The sequence below is a fragment of the Limulus polyphemus genome, unplaced genomic scaffold (genome assembly GCF_000517525.1).
Source record: "Limulus polyphemus unplaced genomic scaffold, Limulus_polyphemus-2.1.2 Scaffold1965, whole genome shotgun sequence".
Lineage (NCBI taxonomy): Eukaryota > Metazoa > Arthropoda > Merostomata > Xiphosura > Limulidae > Limulus > Limulus polyphemus.
This window is the reverse complement of record NW_013667575.1, coordinates 135,295-141,384: the sequence shown is the minus strand read 5'-3', so window position 1 is coordinate 141,384 and position 6,090 is coordinate 135,295. Positions and strand designations below refer to the sequence as shown.

Here is a 6,090-nt window from a genome sequence, read left to right as displayed (position 1 = left end):
GTGCATATATTGTTGTATGTTTATTACAAAAAATGGGGCAATAATAATTAATTGTCCATTTCGTCATTAAATACTACACCAAATACAAAATAAATAGCACCATTAAATTTCTTGTAAAAAAACTGGTTATTATGAAGTTATTTTCAAACAAACGTTGTTGATCCTAATTGACTATATTTACTATCAAACAAACATTGTCAGTCCTAGTTGAATATATTTTAGTACGAAACAAACCTTTTCGTTCCTTTTCAATATCTTTAAATTAATCAAACCTTGTCAGTTTTATAGTTTAGTGTCTTTACCCCAACCAAACCTTGTCAGTTTTATAGTTTAATGTATTTACCCCCAACTAAACCTTGTCAGTTTTATAGTTTAATATCTTTACCCCCAATTAAATCTTGTCAGTTTTATAGTTTAATATCTTTACCCCCAATTAAACCTTGTCAGTTTTATAGTTTAATATCTTTACCCCCAATTAAACCTTGTCAGTTTTATAGTTTAATATCTTTACCCCCAACTAAACCTTGTCATTTTATAGTTTTAATATCTTTATCCCCAACTAAACCTTGTCAGTTTTTTGTTTAATATATTTACTCTCAACTAAACCTTGTCTGTTCTATAGTTTAATATCTTTACCTCAACCAAATCTTGTCAGTTGTATGTACCCCAACCAAATCTTGATGTATTCTATAAATCAAGAGCATATATAGCGCTTTAATTTCCGAGCGAATACAGCTCAGTTGAACTTATAAATTAAGGACATTTTATGGTGATATGTAATAACAATTCACCAATAAGAAGTAACGCTTATCAAGGTGAAATGAATGTTGAGAGAGAAAAACAAACAAACTCTGAAGAACAAAAGTTTAGTTTGAAACTAAACTTAAAACTGATAATAAAACTATGCAGTGATCACTAGCTTTCGACATCCAACTTGTTTTAAAGTATGTTATACTAAAGAGTATGCTCCACAAAAACATTTGTATTACATACTTGGTCTGAAATTTTTGTTTGTTTGTTTTTGAGCATAAAGCTACACAATAGACTATTTGTGTTGCACCCATTATGAGTATCAAAATCCGGTTTTTAGCTGGTCCAACAACTTGGTTTGTATCTTTAACAAAGCTAGTCCAATGCCCTAACCACAAGGCCACGCCAATGCGAGGCATTGTGTCACATTCAGTATTATATTGTTAACACATTGAATCTATTAGTTTGAGATAATAGATATTGGTACTAATTGTTAATCCTGGGCTTTGCATGGCCAAGTTGTTATTGTGCCTTGAATGTGAAACTGAGGGTTCATGGTTTACGTCCCGTTTCTGAAACAAAAACGACAACAAAAATGCATGCTTCGCTCTTTCGGGTCATGAATGCGTCGTAGGGGTCGAATCCCACCAGTCGGTCTGAGAAGGGTAGCCCAAAAGTTGGCGGTTGGTACTGTTGACCAGATAGCTGCCTTCCTCATAGTCTAGCAGTTCAAAATTAGGGACGGTTGTGCAGAGACTAATAAAACCAAAGACATTTTCATTTTCTCACAAAACATTTATTGGCTAGGCATGACCAAGTATTTGTGTGCTGGTCTGTGAAGTTGAGGGTTCATGGTTTGCGTCCCATTATCGCATAATCGCTCTCAGCACTTTGGGGCCTTGGATGCGTTATAAGAGAAAATGTCAAACCCTTTTATTCGATTAGAGTAACCCAAGAGTTGGCGGTGGGTACTGTTGACTATCTGCCTTCCCTCTAGTCTATAATTTTCAATTTAAGGACGGCAAGTGTAGATAGCTCTCGTGTAGCTTTGTACGAATACTCCAAACAAACAGCAATTTCAAAAAAATAAAGAAAAGTGTAGAGAAATCAGGAAATTGAAATGAACATGGATAACCTAAAAGAGAGGGCATCTTATTGAAACTACGTTTTATGTGGTGTTTGTGACATTCCTACTGCTTTTGGTGGTGGAACAGCCAAGCTGTTATAAGATTTTACTAAAACAAGCCTATATATATATATATATATACAGATAAGATATAAGGCGCTAGATCAGAAATAAATAGCTCAGATCAATATAAAGTAAAAATATTTTCAAAGACATATGCATTCACAACCACCTGTGTACATATGTCAGGGTCGTACAAAGCTAGAAACTATTAAATTTGTCTCTATAAAGTTTGTTCTTTGTTGTATTTTCTACAGCAACAGTTTGTGCAAAAATTAACTTTTTTATTTTGCTGCCCATTATTTATAAAACACAGATAAAAACTACAATTAGTAAGTCTATACCGTTATCAGATGACATCATGTAAATTAATACGGTAGTTAATGAACCGGAAATACCGTTTTCAGATATAAGGATGGTAATAAAAGAGACCTAAAAGTTACCGACATCTTCGAAAAATGAGTTTATTTGATCACAAACGTATTCCTTAGGATGAACCAACAGTTCGTACATAATACACTGTTAGTTAATGAATTATTGTAATAGAAGTTAAAAGCTATTATAAAGTTTAGAGAAATATTTTTATTTCGTTTAAAGTTCAGGCAACGTAGATCTCAATTTATTAATTCCAGGACATTTCGACGACGAATAGTTGCTCGAAACGTCAGTGAAGTAAATCGAGTTTTATTTGAATTACACTTTGATGCATTACAGATTTAGTAGGACGACGTTTTGTTCATATAAAGAAGGCCTACGTATAAAGACTGAAACGTTATTCCACTGAAGAATCAAAGCATAAGCCGTTCAGTATAAATTCTAAGCCGTTATTGTAACATTATTAAATAAAATTTAATTAATCGTCATACTCTCCCTGAATACTACAGAAAGAGATTCTCAAATGATGACAGAATTATACAGAGAGGGAGAGAAAATACATGTTCGTGTGTTAAAACTTTTAAATTGTGTATTTTCTTTTCTTCCTTTTCTTCATCGTTATATTTTACGTACTTTTCCTTGCTCACATACTTGCAATAGACTCTGATGCTTTTGAGATTCAGGGGGGGGGGACCTTACAAAAGTAGTTCATTTCGAAATGTTTTACACTTTTATAATTGATTTTAATCATTTACAAAATATATTTCGACCTCTAGTTACGCTTCATGTCCGTTCAGTTTATGTAAAATAACTTGGGAACCTCCTGTACTGGTGGTGGTTCCGGTTAGTGCCAGAACTTTCATGAATAGCTAGCTGTTCAATGGCTTCTCTGATAGGCCAATTCTGTTTGTTTACGTTCTTCTCGCCTGGAAACTCGGCAGGAAAGAAACTCCACATTTGCTAAAAGAAGACTGGTAAGTAGGTCATGTGGTGTGAAAAATCAGCCAATCCTGGAAGGGATACTTGATATCAGTAGAACATAGCGTGAATAACTGGTTTGCGAAATCGTATGTAGAGTTTGTTTAGTAGACCAGAGTTTTCAGAAGTAGCAGATCTTTCCCGTCAACAGGTAAGCCACACACTCTGCTCTATTTCCACTGGCTTTGAAACCTTCTTAAAGCAAAACATGTGTCAATAACTTACAATTTTACTAATGTAGCTAAAACTTATGATGTTTTATAATTTTTATAAGTTTGTAACTTCAACATCATCTACTTTCTCTTATCCAAATAACGTCTTGGGTTTAATGTATGACTTCACAGGATTGAAACGTAATCTAAGTTATGTCACTTGTGACTTTAGTGTCTTTCTTTTCTGGTTATCACTAAACACATTAATTAACAGTTTAGGTTCAAAAAACAAGAAGTAATCCTGATACCAGTAATTTATCTAATGCTTTAATACCATAACTGTTTGGCACACTTAGCGATACCTTCTTGTCCAATTTAGTGTGAAGTGGGTGTTCAAAAGATTGATCTACTCTTTGTCCATTTCTCTCGGCAAGATCAGTTTTGGATTATACTTTTTCTGGTCAGTAACTCCGGATTTGGGTCAATTTTGGAGTATATTTTTCTTGTTCAATAACTCCAGATTAGGAGTATACTTTTTCTCGTCAGTAGCTCCGGCTTTCGGTTGGTTTTAGAGTATAATTTTTTTGGTCAGTAACTCCAGATTAGGATCGGTTTTGGAATATAATTTTCTGGGTTTGGGTTGATTTTGTAGTATACTTTTCCTGGTCAGTAACTCCAGATTAGGATCGGTTTTGGAATATAATTTTCGGGGTTTGGGTTGATTTTGTAGTATAATTTTTTTGGTCAGTAACTCCAGATTAGGATCGGTTTTGGAATATAATTTTCGGGGTTTGGGTTGATTTTGTAGTATACTTTTCCTGGTCAGTGACACCAGGCTAGGATCAGTTTTGGAGTATACTTTTCATTGTCAGTAGGTCAGTGTTGGAGTATACTACTTCTGATCAGTAACTCTGGGTTTGGGTCGGTGTTAGAGTATACTACTTCTGGTCGGTAAATCCGGGTTTGGATAAAGTATAATACTATTATCAAGGCTTTTATAAATATTTATTTCTATTCTTCAAAGATTCCGATGTTTGGCAACAACGCTTCCACCAAATAATATCACATTATTAGTTTATTGCTGTTTTTTATGAGAAGGAAGACGTTAAAAATACTACTAATGTGTGAAATAAAACACTCAAACAAGGTTTGAGCTTTGACCTAACTTCTGGTTGCTACTAAGGCGGTAGTTTTCGATATTGGTGTTATCCAGAGACGTGAGTCGATTTTTAAAGACGAATCAATTCTTTAACTGCTCGTCCTCCCCCAGATGTTTTGTGAAAAGTATCAATGAAAAATTTATTTTTAACACAATTGTTAGAATATCTCGTAATCTACGTTCTTAAAGAAGATATTCCTTCAGTTATTTATATTCTACATGCTTGTCTTCCCAGTTTGAAATAATTACCCATTATTCAAGTACTTGTAACGTTATTATAGTTATGTAGGTGCATTCGGTAATTATATATATAGCGCCTTTTAGCTATAATTCTATAAAATTAATTCTTATATTAAGTGTTCTGTTCACTTGAAGACACGGAAGATAACTTATGTTGTGTGGTTATGTATTCTTCCATCAATAAAATGTATACTTTTATCAATTTCTTATTTCATTTACATGTTATCTTTTGAAAGTCAACAATCTGTTTTCAACGTTACTTTTTTATCGTTGCATTCAGAAACGTCAGTTCCACTGTTGTGAAAGAACTGAAGCAAAATTGAAATATTTTCTCACTGAGGTTTATGGAGATTCTATGTGATTTACTATAAAAAAATTGTATGTGTGAATGTATATGAAAATATTAAATCAGTATTTCTCGTGTTATTATTTTCTGGAAATATAAGCGAATACAGTGGTATCAAGTATGTACAGAATGAAATGAATAGCAGTAATACCAAGAATGAGAGCCAAAACTAACTGAAAACGTCAAGTAGAAATCGTTTCAAATACCAGCAACTAGAAATGCTGATACGAGAATAAACTTTAAAAACGGCTAAAACCGAACATTCGACTTCGAGCTGTTAAAAACTGAAAGCAGAACTGGGATTTCAACCAAATTCTGCAACCGTAGTGAAATTTAAGAAAAGTGTTTTTTTTTTTTTTTGTAAAGACTGTCTGTGCCAAATACTAGTCCTTATTTAGCCACGGTAACAAGAGGCGTTACGTTGCTATTTTAGGAGTAACTGTTGACAAACTAATTGGCAGCTGAACGCAATCAGGATCGCAGCTTCACGCAATAAGATCGAGTTTGATGTTAATTGGCCTTGTTAGGTTTCTTGTAGAGAGTCGGATTAAAAACTAAAATCCTAAAGATAGATTAAGAGATGTATTATAATCGCAATACACGATAGATTAACTAAATGGGTGTATTGTACAATATCTTCAAGTATTTGTGTATATTCTTGATTATCTAGGTGTATTGTACAATATCTTCAAGTATTTGTGCATATTCTTGATTATTTGGGTGTATTGTACAATATCTTCAAGTATTTGTGTATATTCTTGATTATGTGGGTGTATTGTACAATATCTTCAAGTATTTGTGTATATTCTTGATTATGTGGGTGTATTGTACAATATCTTCAAGTATTTGTGCATATTCTTGATTATGTGGGTGTATTGTACAATATCTTCAAGTATTTGTGTAT

The 6,090-nt window shown here is 33.3% G+C and overlaps 1 protein-coding gene across 3 annotated transcripts in view; it reads left to right on the top strand.

The window, feature by feature from the left end:
- The first annotated feature begins 3,345 nt into the window (after positions 1-3,345).
- The window catches only part of LOC106465506 (troponin I-like), a 28,864-nt gene continuing 26,119 nt past the window's right edge, over positions 3,346-6,090 (top strand). The window contains exon 1 of one of the 3 annotated variants that reach the window (XM_013925734.2): positions 3,346-3,440. The gene's annotated coding sequence lies outside the window, so the exon portion shown is untranslated. The remainder of the gene's footprint in view (positions 3,441-6,090) is intronic. The other 2 variants (XM_013925733.2, XM_013925732.2) reach the window with 2 other exon arrangements.